Genomic DNA, 15,809 nt, shown 5'->3' on the forward strand with positions numbered 1-15,809 from the left:
GGCAGCTAATTGTGCGGCAGCTAATTACACACAGCAGTGTCCCACAAACAGTCATGGATTGAAGTGACCAATTTGTTGTTATTTCTTTTGAAGGAATTATTACCCTGGAAAAGTGTTCCGCTAATCGACTAACAACCTGGTTCCTACTTACTGCTAGGTCAACAGAGGCGAGTGGAGAAAGGAAGCTTGCCCAATGTTTCGTCCTGCCAGGAATAGAAGCCAGGTTTCTTGTTTGCAAGGCAAGTGCTCTAACCACTGAGCTACAGGACTCCACAAAATTATTACAGAAATCTGTGGCTATGTTTGAAAAACTCCTACAATGATGCTCTGTTGGATCTTCATAACATCTCAGTCCCTGACCATCTTAAAGAGATTCAGGACAAGCTGTCACACGAATCTATTAAACATCCGTGGTCAGGAAGAGAGCTTCAGTCTAAAGCTGCGTGCAGTATGCCAGGTGAGATGTTAAATTAAATGCCTTCATGCATATCTTTCTTGGCATTGTCCCACGTGTTGATTAAATAATACCAAATCAGATCAGGTTTTGAATTACTCTTCAAGAATCCTTTCACTCAAAATTTTGTTTTGGTCCCCTTCTGGTGACGCACATTGCTAGATTAGTCCAATCTTATGATGGAATCTCATGCTGAAAGTGTATTCTATCTTATTGAAATTCTCCAGATGTTCCCTCTTAAAAATTAGTGCCAAAACAACATTTGACTATTATGTCATTGAATAAAATAACCCATGTGACAGTACTAGAATCATAAGATTTTATTTAAAATAAAAGTTGGACGTCACGGTTTTCATAATGCATATATGACAACGCTGGTACTATAGGTGTGAATGTTGATCAAAATTATATTCCTGTCGCTGAAATTCTGTACTATTTAAGACATGTGACTAGCAACACTAAATTATTCACTCAGCCAATTTAGATTTGATATATCTTATAGAGGATTATAGCACTGACTTTAGTGAATGAGATCAAACTGCTGATTATATCCTGATTTTTCTTGTAATTATGGTCCAAGCATACCAAGGATATAACAATGAATAGCTAATTCAAGTTGAATCACTGCTATTCATAATACAGTACAAGCCAGAACTGACGGCAGTTAATGCCATTTAACAGTGTACACACTCAATATTATATTTAATTGTTTTGTACCATGCAATCCATCAAAAAGATGAAGCCAAGAGATCAGGATTTCTATACCCTTTAGTATCTGTATTATCGTCTGCATATAGTTTTAATACATGAATATTCAATAATTGTGGTTAAATATGAAACTAAAATTGAATAGCATATATTTCTAAATAGAATACAACATTATGAACACAGTATTTAATGCAATAGTGTTATTGATATCCGTAAAATAATATTGTGTGTGGACTAAATATAAGTGGTCTATTTCCAGTGAATTATTTCTGAACTTAGGTTCACACATGACCAGCTTAAAAAAAAACCTTTCCATTGAGCAAAATGAGAGCAGATGCAAAATCTTCAACCATATCACATTAAAAAGCAAAGAGCACAAATCACAACTCAATTAAATCTACTTCCTATAAGTTAATAACACATTTTGTATCATTTTCTCCCTCTTTTTGTCCTGTTTGATTGCTTTCTGTGTTCCTTTCATCCACCTCAGCAATTGACTGTTATTAAACTACCAGATACTGCTGAACATAAAGCTCTAATACGGGACAGGGCGAAACCTTGGGCAAATTTCCTTACTCCACATACACATAGCGCCTCTGTTTACCTAGCAGTAAGTAGGAACTAGTTTGTTAGTCGATTGGCAGATTGCTTTACGAGTGTAATAATCCCTTAAAAATAATAATAATTTGGTCACTCAATCCACAATTGTTTGTGGGACACTCCTGTGCGCAGTTGGCTGCCGCGTTTTGCCAACGAATTATACAGTCATTTCACTTTACAGTATATTCCGTGAAGCGCGTTGAGTTGTCTCGAAGATGTGACAAAGCGCTATATTAAGTGTAGGGATTATTATTATCTTCTGTGCCTTACTCCCTCATCTAATCCATGACCTTGATTCTTGCTCTCTCACTTACCATTAGCGTTCCCAAACTCTACAGCTTCCCAACTCAGTTTCTCCCAAAGATATTCTGCAGCTGCACTGTGCTCACTGTTTGATGCAGTTACCCACACGAATCCCATTACTGTATGTACTTACTTGTGTGCTTTTGCATAAAAGTGCAATGAAAAAGACAAATGTATAAACACTTCATCTTTTAATATATACTTTGTTTCATATACTGGTGTCAAACTTGCAGCATTTTATATCATTTTCTCATAAGAAAACTGACAATACAGCTGATTGCAAATTAAGATATATGTTTGATATTTTTGAATTTTATACCCGGCAGGAAAAAAAATCCAAATTTTCCAAACACCTCATAATTTTTATTCCTCCATCAATTCCCCCCTCAGTCTTCTCATTCCAAAGGAGAAAAGCCTATGGTGACCAATCTATCATCATAGCTATGTCCTCTAAATTCTGGAATTAATCTAGTAGCTCTCTGTTGCACTCTGTCGAACATTTAATACCACCCAGCAGAAAATAGAATGGACAGAGATTCAAATTATTCCCTTCTGGCACAAGGGCCTTGTAATTGCCGTGCATTACTCGGGAACAGAAAGAACATTTTCTGCTAGTAAATGAGAATCAATAGTATGCAACAATTTGGAAGTTTCCTAATGGGATGTACGTGTACAATACACGTGACTGACTAGAATGTTCTATGGAAAATCAATTCGGTTAGTTTAGATCAGTGAGGGTACAGGTACCCACCAGCCCTAACAGATATACGTATAGAAGACTTTTCAAAAATACTTTTAATGATAAAAGAGAGTGGAATGAGAAAAGCTAATTCGTCCCTTCCAGTCCATTCTCCATACAAGTAATACAATACTTATGTAATCTGTTCTATTGGAACTTTTAGCCCACCTCGTGTAATCTCTTGAAAGGTTTGCAACTCTTCTACTACCTGGCAAGTCTGAAAGTATTGTCCTTTCTCCATTACATTGATGCCTCTCCTCTCACATGAGCTCTTCGAAGATTTAAATTACTTTTTACTACAATTGAGCATAAATATTTTCTCAGTTAATTAACAAAATCATGTTCCTCTTTGATTCACTCTTGCATCATTTGACATATGACTGATTTGTGACTGATATATTCTCATTGTTAAGCCTTTCTTTGCTCTGTTACAAGAATATAGTATGTTATCTTAACAGAAAGAGAGAGGGAAAGGGGAATCTTTGAAATTGAGAAACATTGAAGAACTTCCCGTTGCACAGGTAATTCCTTCCCTAGGAAAGGATCATGTATCATCTGAATTGTGAAAATTATATTTCACTGGAATTAAGTGTTTTCAAATGCTGGAATCTCACTAACGCTGCTTGATTCGCCCATTTTATTCTGTCTGTTTTCTTCCAACGGCAGAAATCATGGCTGCGTATGAAACAACTACACCATCGCCTCAGGATAGTGGGGGATGGCAAATTTCCTACCACCCATCAAGTAAGAAATCACTTTTTAATTAAATACCAATTAAATCATTAACAAAATAACACAACTTACTAGGATACAACACGGGATGGACTCCATGTTCAGATATTTTGTTACAGGATAATGTGTTCTTAAAACACAAAACGTGGAGCCTTGTATCTCAGTGGTTAGAGCACTCCGCTCGCAAGCGAGAGGACCTGAGTTTAATTCCCGGCAGGAACCCGGTTGTTAGTCGAATGGTGGATCGCTTTTCCGGGAATAAATTTTTTTACTTCGAATTTTTTTTAAAAATTGTAATAATTTGGTCTCTTAATCCACAACTGTGTCCCGCAACAGTCGTAGATTGAACGGACAAATTATTGTTATCGACTAACAACCGGATTCCTTCCTCACTGCCTAGTTTGGTAAACAAAGGCCTGTGGAGTAAAGAAACTTGCCTAAGGTTTCGCAATAAGTGAAACTTCAACAAACAGCACAAACTCCAGCATTAATTCCTGGCATTATTCCTCCAAAAAAATCCATCTGGAACATCGTTTTATAGGCACAATTTTCCTTATGATGTTATTTGATCTCAGGTGTGTCTTTAGTCCAGTTGTTTTCTTGCAGGATGGGAGGAAAATTCTAGGACATGACTTTTCTTGCACACCAATGAACCACACTTAACGAATGATCTTGAGAGAAGTTTTCTTGATGGGGAAATCTTTTTTTTTAAAAAAGGCAAGAGGAGAAAGTATAAATATATTAAATGTACTTTCTGAAAAGTGAAGCTCAGCATTGGAAAAACCAACATGCTTTGAATACTAACCATCATTCAAACAGGAGTCCTGTAGCTCAGTGGTTAGAGCACTCGCTTTGCAAATGAGAGACCTGAGTTCAATTCCAGGCAGAGGGCGAAACCTTGGGCAAGTTTCCTTACTCCACACAGAGCCTAATAATAATCCCTCCAAAACCAAAAACAATAATAAATTGGTCATTTTCAATCCACGACTGTTTGTGGGACATTGCTGTGCACAATTGGCTGCGCGTTCGCCCACAAATATACAGTCAATTCACTTTACAGTGTGTTCTGTGAAGCGCTTTGGGACGTCCTCCTGACGTAAAAAGCTCTATAGCAAATGCAAGGATTATTATTATTATAACAATTTCTACCCATATTCCTTGAAGTCTACTGCTTTGATAAACATTCAATAGTTTACCGCATTTAACCACGTAATATTTTAATTAAAACTCTATTAGCTGCATAATTTCAACCATTTGCTGTGCTTTATTGCCAGTAAAATGTGTGTTCCACGAGTAATTTATAGAAAGCATTGCATTACCGTTTAAAAGCTTTGGATTTTGCAGTTGTTTTTTTCACAAGCGTCTTTTAAAAAAAAGCATAAGGGAGGGATTTAGTAGCTATGGAAACAACTCAGCCCAACACTATGGGAACTCCACAGACTCCAAAAGCATTTGGTACATTTATTACAAATGTTAGTGAAGCTCTTGTTATGGATTCAGAAAGATCAATTTGTACCTAACATCCAGACTGTGGTTCAGTGTGATTGTTGCTGAGATGATGATCAGGAAATTCACTGTTACCATTCCTACAGACCTTGGGGCATAGAATCCAGTTTTGTAGGTGTTTTGGATGGACAACAGGTCATATCATATTATTAACATCTGCTGTCTTGAGACTGAAGTAGTATAGCGGAAAATAGACTGCCTTTTTTTTTATTTGTCCAAAACATTGGCCTTGAGTCATACTGTAATCATTCCATGAGGGACGAGAGAGGTTCTTGCCTTCATGTCTCTCGTAGGAGATGTTTAAACATTTCATTTTGCTTGAGTTCTTAACCATGCTTGAATGATACTCGACGTATATTAGAATAATAATATATAGTAAATAATCCTTGCATTTGATACAGCGCCTTATCATGTCTTTGAGACCTCTCAAAGTGCTTTACAGAATATACTGTAAATTGAATTGACTACATTTTGTGGGGGAAATGCAGCAGCCAATTGCGCACACAGTGTCCACAAACAGTCGTGGATTGAGTACCCAAATTATTATTATTTTGAAAGGATTATTACCTCCCGTAAAGCGATCCGCCAATTGACTAACAAGCTGGTTGCTGTTTACTGCTGGGTAAACAGAGGCGTGTGTGTGGAAATGTGCCTAAGGTTTCGCCCTGCACCGAATTAGAGCTTTATGTTCAGCAATATCTGATAGTTTAATAATTATGGCATTATTCAATCAGATTTAAACGCAATTTTGGATATAATCGGAAGTGAATCTGAGTCAATAACTATGTACTTTTGGATAGCTGACTCACTGTCAATTACAACACAATCGCTACAGCTTACAGACATCTTCCCAATATGAAAGGCGCTATATCAAATGCAAGGACTATTATTGTAACTGTGGATTTAACTAAGATCAAACAAATGGAAATGATTGATTTATGTAAGTATGATCATCAATTCTTTGTAGCATCCAGTCTCCTTGTTTTGCTTGGCCAAGATCAGGAATTGGAGAGCATGTCTACATCCTATCACTCTGTATTCTATCAAAATGATGTACCAAACCGGTCCACTCATATTTATATACAACAATGGTAAAAGTGTTACAAAATGTGTTGGAAGAGGATTTCAAGCCTAGCGCTAAAATGCCTTTCAGAAGACTGGTGCTGAGTATCCCAAATTCTCCTCATTGCAATATGAGATTGCCGAACTAATTTGAGTCTTGTCAATCAAATCAGTGGGGTTCCTGGTGCTTTACATACTAAGTTGCAAAATTCTTTTCATCCAGACTCAAATCCAGATTGAGCTCTTCATGGTGGCACACAGTCGTCCTTTAGTTCCATAAAGTGGCACCAAATTTGAATAGAACTGTAACATATTGTCAAAGAATTCTCAAAAAGAAGGCCCATGTCTTAACGGTTGTGGCCGAGACATAGATAACAAGATAAACTATGTTAATATTTTATAAAATCATAGAAGACAGAAACAGATCATTCCTTCAGGGTCCCCAGATGCCACATGACCCATTTTGCACAAGAAAATTGATAATGACCTGCCCACAGAGCCAATTAATGAAAACATCAGCTTAAAATTGTTGACAAAAATGTTCTCCATTGATATCCCTAGTCTCTGCTTTACAGTGAATGCATCTCTAGAGTTTCTCCATTATTTGAGCATGCTTTGTGCGCAATAGAAGTGATTATGATTTGCTTTGGACATAATTAACAATGCACAAGCGTGTTCCTCTCTATAGAGTGAACCTCTGATGCATCAGTTTATTTTTGCTGTGTTTTTTTTTAAAAAAACAAGCCTATCCAATGAAATCCAGGAATTTTCTCACAGGCTGTTTAAGGGCTGGATCAAGCTAGTTCTCCTGAAGAGGTTGCAAAGGCAATTCCCAATCAAGCTATGGAATTCAGTCATAAATTGTCCTCAATTTGTTGCTTCAAAAGATATAGCATTTACATTGATTGAGAATCTCCATTCGACAACTTGAACGAAAACATGAAGCTTCAATGTTCACAAAATTGCAAAATGCTGGGTGCAGAAAGAAGTCCTAAGGAGGGAGATCCAGGAAGAGGATTTGGGAACATTGAATTGAATTGACATACATTGGGGAAGACTTGAGTTGTGGAGGAGGACCAGGCAACATGGAGCTTTCAGAAAAGTTAAGAAAATCCTTGAGTTGATTTATCATTCTTCGTAATCCAACCGGTCTAACTTGGCTGCCGATGTAATACAAAGCCTATCACACTTGTCCCATGTTCAGCCTGAAAATATTGCACTTATATTGTTTGGTTGAGCACAAAGTAAATTCTGTCTTGAATGTTTCATGACCAGTTATTTATTATTTCCATTTAAATGACACAAAAAATATCCAAACAAGAGAATCATTTTCAGAAAGTGGTGGTCAGGTTGCAAATTTGTTTTGTAAACATGTTTTTGTTTTGTAAATATTCAACATTGTATCAATTGTATTACAGACATTATATCCATGTTGCGAAACTAAAGTGTGCAATGCTGTATAATAATAATAATCCTTGCATTTGATATAGCGCTTTTCACGTCGGGAGGACGTCCCAAAGCGCTTCACAGAACACACCGTAAAGTGAATTGACTGTATATTTGTGGGCGACTGCGGCAGCCAATTGCGCACAGCAATGTCCCACAAACAGTCGAAGATTGAAAATGACCAATTTATTATTGTTTTGGGTTTTTGGAGGGATTATTATTAGGCTCTGAGTGGAGTAAGGAAACTTGCCCAAGGTTTCGCCCTCTGCCTGGAATTGAACCCAGGTCTCTCGCTTGCAAAGCGAGTGCTCTAACCACTGAGCTACAGGACTCCAAGACTTCCAGTATGTAATATTACAGGTCCCAGAATTTTGACCATTAATATGAAATTGCTGGCAGCTCATATATGTTCATCGTGACCACCTGATGAAAGTGTTTGCAGATATATTATTATCTGAGCTGTTGAGTCCACCTTACCCTCCAGCTATCATCATCATCATCATAATAATACTCCCTGCATTTAACGTAAGCACCTTTTGCGTTCGGGGAAGACGTCTCAAGAGCGCCTCTTCCAGAGGGGGCGCGGTTCCCTTTCCTCCCTGAACCGTTGGTGGCCAGGACGTTCAGACGCGGCCAACTTGGCGGGACTGCGGGTGGCAACGATGAATCGAGTACTCGAATACGAAACAAAAAGAAAGTCTGTAAAGAGGCCGCACGGTAGCATTTCGGTCAGCGAGCAAAAGAGCTGCACTGTGCACTGTGCAAACGTTTGCAACACTTTTATTAGTAGGTGACCTGAGTTCAATTCCAGGCAGAGGGCGAAACCTTGGGCAAGTTTCCTTACTCCACACAGAGCCTAATAATAATCCCTCCAAAACCCAAAACAATAATAAAAATTGGTCATTTTCAATCTACGACTGTTTGTGGGACATTGCTGTGCGCAATTGGCTGCCGCGTTCGCCCACAAATATACAGTCAATTCACTTTACAGTGTGTTCTGTGAAGCGCTTTGGGACGTCCTCCCGACGTGAAAAGCGCTATATCAAATGCAAGGATTATTATTATTATTATTATTATTATAGGTGGTGGGTGGGGTTGGGGGGGGTGTTGCATGTATACTTTTTCTCGAGCAGCAACACATTGCCTACTGCTTCTCACTCACTCACTCACTCACTCATCCATCACTCACTCACTCACTCATCCATCACTCACTCACTCATCACTCACTCATCCATCACTCACTCACTCACTCATCACTCACTCACTCATCCATCACTCACTCCCTGCCCATGGGGGTGGCCTGTGCGCCTGCGCGCCTCGGGTCCCAGCCTTTCCGGGGTGGGGGGGGGGGGGAGAGAGAGAACACCCGAGCGCTGCCCCGAAGTCAGGGTCGGGCGCTTTCCGAAGATTGCCGAGCGGGGGCGGTCCGGCGTTCGGCTGTGCGTTCGGCTGTGCCGACGACCGCGGTGGGAGCGCGAGAGAGTGGAGTGGAGTGGAGAGTGAGAGCGCGGGCGCGCGCGCGCGAGAGAGAGAGACACACAGAGAGAGAGAGAGAGAGTCCGTGGAAAGTGTGTTAAGTGGCTGTGGCTCAGAGTACGAGAGGCGGTAGACTGGTGCGGGCGGTGAGAGGCGTCAGCGCGCGCCGATTGAGATTGACGGACGGACGGACTGACAGAGACAGAGAGAGAGAGAGAGAGAGAGACAGAAAGAAAAAGAAAAAAGAAAGAAAGGAAGGAAGGTGAGGTGAGGAGGGAGAGAGAGAGAGAGAGAGAGGGGGAACGAACCCCTCAACCACCACCACCACCACCACCAGCAGCAGCAGCAGCTTTATTGATTAAAATACAAACGAATTTTTTTTCCCCCCCCCACAAAAAAAAAAGAAGCAGCTCCGAGAAAGCGGTAGAGTTGCTGTGGAAGGGGGTGTTTTTTTTTCAGGGAGTGGGGGGGGAGGAGGGGGCGGCGAAAGCTCGTCCCTGTTTCTTGTGTCCTGTTCGGCGTGAGGGGAGCGAGAGGTGATCTTGGACGGGACCGGGTTTGACCGTTGGGTTTTGACCGTTGGGTTTTGCCCCCCACAACCCCCCCCCCCACAACCCCCCACCACCAACCACCACCTCCTCCTCACTCGGGTTCGCTCCCGGGGGTTTGGGATCGAGGGCATCGTCGGAGCACAGGGAGAGCACAAGGACCCCCCCCCCCCCCCCCTCCCACCCCCCTCCCGGAGCCGGACATTATGCATCGAGCTGAGGGAGACCTGAGGCGGCCGAGCGCGGTGAGTACGGACACGATCCACCGGTTTATTTCGTGAAGATGAAACGATTACTTATTTATTTATTTATTTGGCTTCTCCCCCACCCGACCCCCCCCCCCCCCCCCACACACTCTCTCTCTCTCTCGCTCTGTGCGAAGAGTTTTAATTGAGTTTCCAGTCGTTTTTTTTTCTCCCTCTCTCCAAGGCAATCCCCCCCCCACACACACCCACACACCCCCCCCCCCCACCCCGGGCGGTTTGTACCTCACTTTGTCTCGGACTCTCTCTCTCTCTCTCTCTCTCCGGCTTTTTGCCGCTGTCGAAAACCAAATCAAACCCCTCCGATCGTGTGTTGCTTTGGAAGAAAATTTGTTTGGATTTGTTTTGTTTTGAATGAATGATTCCCCCCCCCCACACACACAGGATATCTCCCCCCCCCCACACAGAGTATATCCCCCCCACACACACACACAGATTAGATCTCCCCCCCACACACACACACACAGAGTAGATCTCCCCCCCCCACACACACACACAGAGTAGATCTCCCCCCCACACACACACAGAGTAGATCTCCCCCCCCACACACACAGAGTAGATCTCCCCCCCACACACACAGAGTAGATCTCCCCCCCCACACACACACAGAGTAGATCTCCCCCCCCACACACACACAGAGTAGATCTCCCCCCCACACACACACACAGAGTAGATCTCCGCCCCCACACACACACACACAGAGTAGATCCCCCCCACACAGAGTAGATCTCCCCCCCCACACACACAGAGTAGATCTCCCCCACACACACACAGAGTAGATCTCCCCCCCACACACACAGAGTAGATCTCCCCCCACACACCCACACAGAGTAGATCTCCGCCCCCCCACACACACACATAGTAGATCTCCCCCCCACACACACAGAGTAGATCTCCCCCCCACACACAGAGTAGATCTCCCACACACACACACCGAGAGTAGATCTCCCCCCCCACAACACACAGAGAAGATCTCCCCCCCCCACACACAGAGAAGATCTCCCCCCCCACACACAGAGAAGATCTCCCCCCCCACACACAGAGAAGATCTCCCCCCACACACAGAGAAGATCTCCCCCCCCCCCCACACACACACACACAGAGTAGATCTTCAGAGTATATCTAAAGAAAAACCCAAACATTGTTATTGATTTATTATTATTTAGAGAGGTGGTGGGGGGGGTTGTGGGGGGTCTTTTATGTGTCAGTTTCTGGCGTCTGGAAGAAAACAAAAGCAGAATAAATCACATCTCCGCCCCCCCCCCAAAAGAAAAACTCCGCCGCCTGTTGAAAGCTCCAGGTTTATCGGCGATTTGGAAATCCGACCGAATAACATATATATATATATTAAAAAAAACTTAAATCCACCACCACCACAAAAAACAAAGAGTCGTCGAGATCAGAGTGGGTCTGAAAGAGATCCAGACTTTCTGTCTTGGGACGGGTTGGGTTTGAAGATCTCTCGTGGTGTTTGTGTGTGTATTATATGGGGGGGGGTGTGGGGGGGGGGGGGGGTTTCTTGTTTAAAACGACTGAGGTTAACAACTTGAAATGGTCCGTTTAAACGACCTGCTCTTGTTCTTTTGGCCGCGTGAATGGGGAGCGGGTTTTCAGCTGATGGGCTCCTATCTTCATTTGCAGATTGTATTTGTTTTTGTTTCGTAAATGGCGTTTTTTTGTTGTTTGCCAAATTGTGATCGGTTTCAAGCGAATTCACATTGGTTACTTACTGTCGCCAGAGAGTCGGGGTGGGTGGTGGTGGGGGGGGACATTGGGGCCAGGGCTATTTCATTTAGTTGGGATTTTCTTGCTCCTTCCTTTGGAAATCCCTTGGAGTGAGGAGACGATTTATTTGCATTCCGCAGTCTTTTTATTTAAGAAGTGGATTTTTTTTTACCCCCACAACCAACCACAACCCCCCCCCCCCCCCAAAAAAAAAAACAAGCCAATGAAGACACACAGATCCGAGAGAATTGCGAATTATTTTATTCCTTTTTATCGTGGTTTTTTTAATTTGTCGTCCCGATTTTTCAGGATTTCCTTTCGAGTTTTATTAATGGAGAGACAAGAGGCTGGAACACACTGCTTATATGTTAGATTTTTTTTCAAAGAAAATAATGATCGGGATTTATATGTATTTACAAACAACTTGTAACTTTGTTTCATTGGGGTATATTGTGGATTTCTTGGATTAGTAAACAATCCAGATTTAGAAGCAGATCCAGTCTTTTAAAACTGATTATTGATCTAACCAGAGACGGTTTTTTTTCCCCCCTTTCGTGCTTTATGGCTTTATTTTTTTTAAAAAAAACAAATTATCGCTAAGATTCCCGGTCTGGGAATCTTTCCTTTTAAGTTTCCGTGGTTTCCCCCCACCCCCCCCCCCCTCCAAATGCCTTTTTCTTTAGGGTTCTCTTCATCTGGTTTCCTTCCCTCTTCGAGGTGTGTTTTGTTTTCAAATGGTGGCGTCTGTTACTCGCTTGGGAGACCCCCAGAGATCGTGAGGGAGGGGGCCTGATGTGGGAGGCTGGTTGTGCAATCGGGGATCAATGCATCTGATCTGCTGGATTCACTCAATACTTCGGAACTTGATCGTTTGCAAGCTGGTGTCTTCCACACCACACCCCCCACACCCCCCCCCCCCCACCCCCAACCCAGTCCCAACGCTTACATTTAAAACGCATTTTATTATATTACGAACGCAGAGTATAGGTGGCGTTACGATACAGTTAAACATTTTATAAACGTATACCATTAAAGATACTGTGGTCATTATTTGATGCCTTTTCACAATTTTAAGTGCGTTCCGTATACTGTACGTGTACAGTAAAGTGCTGGAGATCACAAAAGTTAAACATTTACACCCATTAAATCTATTCGTTGAAGAGAAACCTGGTTTACAGTGTGCAACGCTGCTCTATGCTGGTGAATAACTGGGCTGAGGATTGATTTAGCTGAGTGTGGGAATGATCGGCTGGCTTTGGCTTGTAAGCTATTTGGCAGTAATGCCTCCACTCTTATGTTTGACCACATTTACTTTCAGTCATTTTAAGTCATTTTTTGCTCTTATTGTTTATTTTAGTTGTATAGCATACCGAAATGCTGAATAGCATGAAATTAATTATACTCGGTTAGTTTTTAGTAATGGAATTGCTTTCAAATATTAACAGGTCTAGGAAAAAAAAATCTTTTGAGTGTGTTGGGGACTGGATTTGTGAATGTTCTGAGGTAATACAGTAGAAGCTGTGAGGCCCATCATTTTCTATAATATGAGCCATTGGGCATATTGAGTTTACTTGTATGAAGCTTGTTAAATTCAGGAACAGTATCATATTTGACATGAGTTGAAAATGGAGCATCTCTTCAGTGTGTGATAGTATGTTTTTACCTTTGTACTACTGTAGGCTTAAATATATTTTAGTGATACAGCACCCATTACACATTTTAAAGATTAAGTGTACCATTGAAGATTAATATTTTGGACTTCATTGGTAATTTGGTTAAAAACTGCTTGCCTATATTGGAAGAATAAATAAACGTGGATGGAAGTATGACTTGTATTTCAACCATTGTGTTTCCTGAGTCCTTGGGGATTTTTGAAGTGATAAAATCATGTTTCCCCTGAATTCCTCTTTGAAAAAGATCTCTCCAACTTGTCATCTTTGTATATTCTGGTAAGATTGTCCATGAAAGGTAACCAACCTCATGAACAATGATTTCTCTGTTGTTACATTGACTGAAAATACTGTATCAACCCACCAACAAGATATGAATAATTTATTTTCTGTCTTTGAGCTGCAAAGAAATATTCCAAGCAACCATGTGTTTACCATCTCTTTGTACTATTCTTTTTAAAAAGGTTTCCAAGGTATATTATAATAATTATTGCATTTGATACCGTGCCTTCAAAATGTTTCAATGTGCTTCACAGGTTTTAATGTAAAGTTTGGTGACTTGTAGACCAACACGGCAGCTAATTTGAAGTGAATTACAAATTTTACAGATTTGCTGGTGAGGACACCAGAAGTAATTCAATTTTTTAAAAATAGTGCTATGGGTTGTTTAATGTCCACCTAAAAACAACAAATTGCATTTATATATAGTGCCTTTTACATTGTGAGGATGTCCCAAGGCACTGGAAAGTTGAGGTTTGTACCCGATCTGGGAGTTGAATTCAGGAAGGGTTAGGTCCGAGGGGACAACTGGAGTTGGGGTGGAGAAGATGACCGAAGGCATGGTCATTGACATAAAGGGCCTTGGTTTAACAGCTCATCCAAAGGATATTACAGTCGACAAAGTAGCATTTGTTCAGCACTGAATAGGAGTGTCAGCCTTGAGTATGATCTCAAATCTTGATGTGCAGCTTGAACTCACAATCTTCTGACTCTGATGCAAGCGTGCTACCAACTGAGCTAGGCTGACACCAAATGTTGTTCTTATCACCAACTTCTTTTGCACCAAAAGTGTTCTCATTCATTTTCAGGAATAACATTTCCATGTTATTAATGTGCTAAAAGCTGTTAATTTTAGGTGTTTTTTAAAAAAAATGCCTTCAGTGAACATTTTATATATCGTTCTACCTTTAGTGCTTCACAGGTGTCTGGCTCAGTGCCCAAAGTTTGAAGCAACCCAGCGTTGTTTGTCCTGCCTCAGTAAGAACTGTTGCAATCTCAATGGGTGAACCTGAGTACACAATCTCAAACTTGGCAAGTCTTGAATATAAATATGTTTTGAACCCATGTGGACATGTACAGACTAGCATGTTCTTATTCGGCATGTTATTATTGTAATTCTGTACAATATGCTCTTTGGAAATCATCTCCAGAATGACGCATTATGGAACAGCCAGCATCTTGTCTAACAGTGGTGGAAAAACAACATGCAAAATGGGAGATGCAATTTGCCTTACACAAATTGTTTAACTGGCTACCAGAGCTTAAGGTAATAAGGTTCAGGAGAATAAAATATAGTGGACTCCAGATACGAAATGGGTTGGGACAGATGAGCAGCACTTCTAACTAAGCTTCCTATAATACTGGAAATGGTTCATTGCCTGCAGAGTTCAGGCTGGAACAAAGTTGTAGTTCAGGATTTACTGCTTCTAAATTGCATATTTTTACATTTAATTGTTCTCTGCTTCTAAAATACATCTTTCTGCTGTCAAAAATTGCAAGCTTTAATGGCTTGTGAAACTCCACAAAATCGTTTTCCTGACTTCAGATTTCCTTCAGAATTCTTGTGTAGTGATTGAATAAAAACATGGGGTCAAAATGGGTGCATTACCTCTCAAAGGAACATTGTTTTCCCACCTATGTTGGATTGTTTTCACAATTGAATTCTCAAAACATGAAAGGTAAATTGATTTTAATCACTGCAGTGCCCTTCAATTGAGCCTCTGTGGAATATTGTATGTTACCAAGGGATTTTTTTGTGCTAAATTGGTTGTTTACCTGCCTGTAATTTCCTACATTTTGTCATTTTATAGTAAGAACTTTCAAGCTAGGAGGTAAAAGTTCCCAGTTTGTGTAAATACTGTGTATCCATTAAATGTATGCAGTACATGAGGACTAACATATGAAAAATAGAAGTGTACTATAGTGCTTTTCATTGTTTTCTTTTGAGTAACTCAATGATAACGTGGAACAATTGTGGGCTCAACAATTAATGTATGTTTGCCCCTTGGGTGTGGAGAACATCTACTTGATGGTTGTATACATGTCCGACTATAGTATGTGCTCCCTGAAGAGTTGAAAGAGCGGTAGTGGTGAATAGCTGCGTAGCCAATTGAGGTATTTGGAGGAGCTGTAGAAAGCTCACTATATTTGTGTGACTGACCCTGATGGATTGCATCAGTGCCAGGGGTCACTGTGGACTGGTGTTGTTCACTTATTGTCACTCCATGTTATGCCGCAGAACTGTCGTTGACATGATTGTTAACCAATTATACCTGTACTGTTCCATGGCACACTGCT

At 41.2% G+C, this 15,809-nt stretch overlaps 1 protein-coding gene across 9 annotated transcripts in view; it reads left to right on the plus strand.

Annotated features, from left to right (window-relative positions):
* Positions 1 to 9,766: 9,766 nt before the first annotated feature.
* Positions 9,767 to 15,809, plus strand: part of ptprfa (protein tyrosine phosphatase receptor type Fa) — a 189,651-nt gene continuing 183,608 nt past the window's right edge. For all 9 annotated transcript variants that reach the window (XM_042335260.1, XM_042335263.1, XM_042335261.1 and 6 more), the window contains exon 1: positions 9,767 to 9,819. The gene's annotated coding sequence lies outside the window, so the exon portion shown is untranslated. The remainder of the gene's footprint in view (positions 9,820 to 15,809) is intronic.

This window comes from Callorhinchus milii, unplaced genomic scaffold (assembly GCF_018977255.1).
Source record: "Callorhinchus milii isolate IMCB2004 unplaced genomic scaffold, IMCB_Cmil_1.0 Scaffold5, whole genome shotgun sequence".
In the NCBI taxonomy this organism is placed as follows: domain Eukaryota; kingdom Metazoa; phylum Chordata; class Chondrichthyes; order Chimaeriformes; family Callorhinchidae; genus Callorhinchus; species Callorhinchus milii.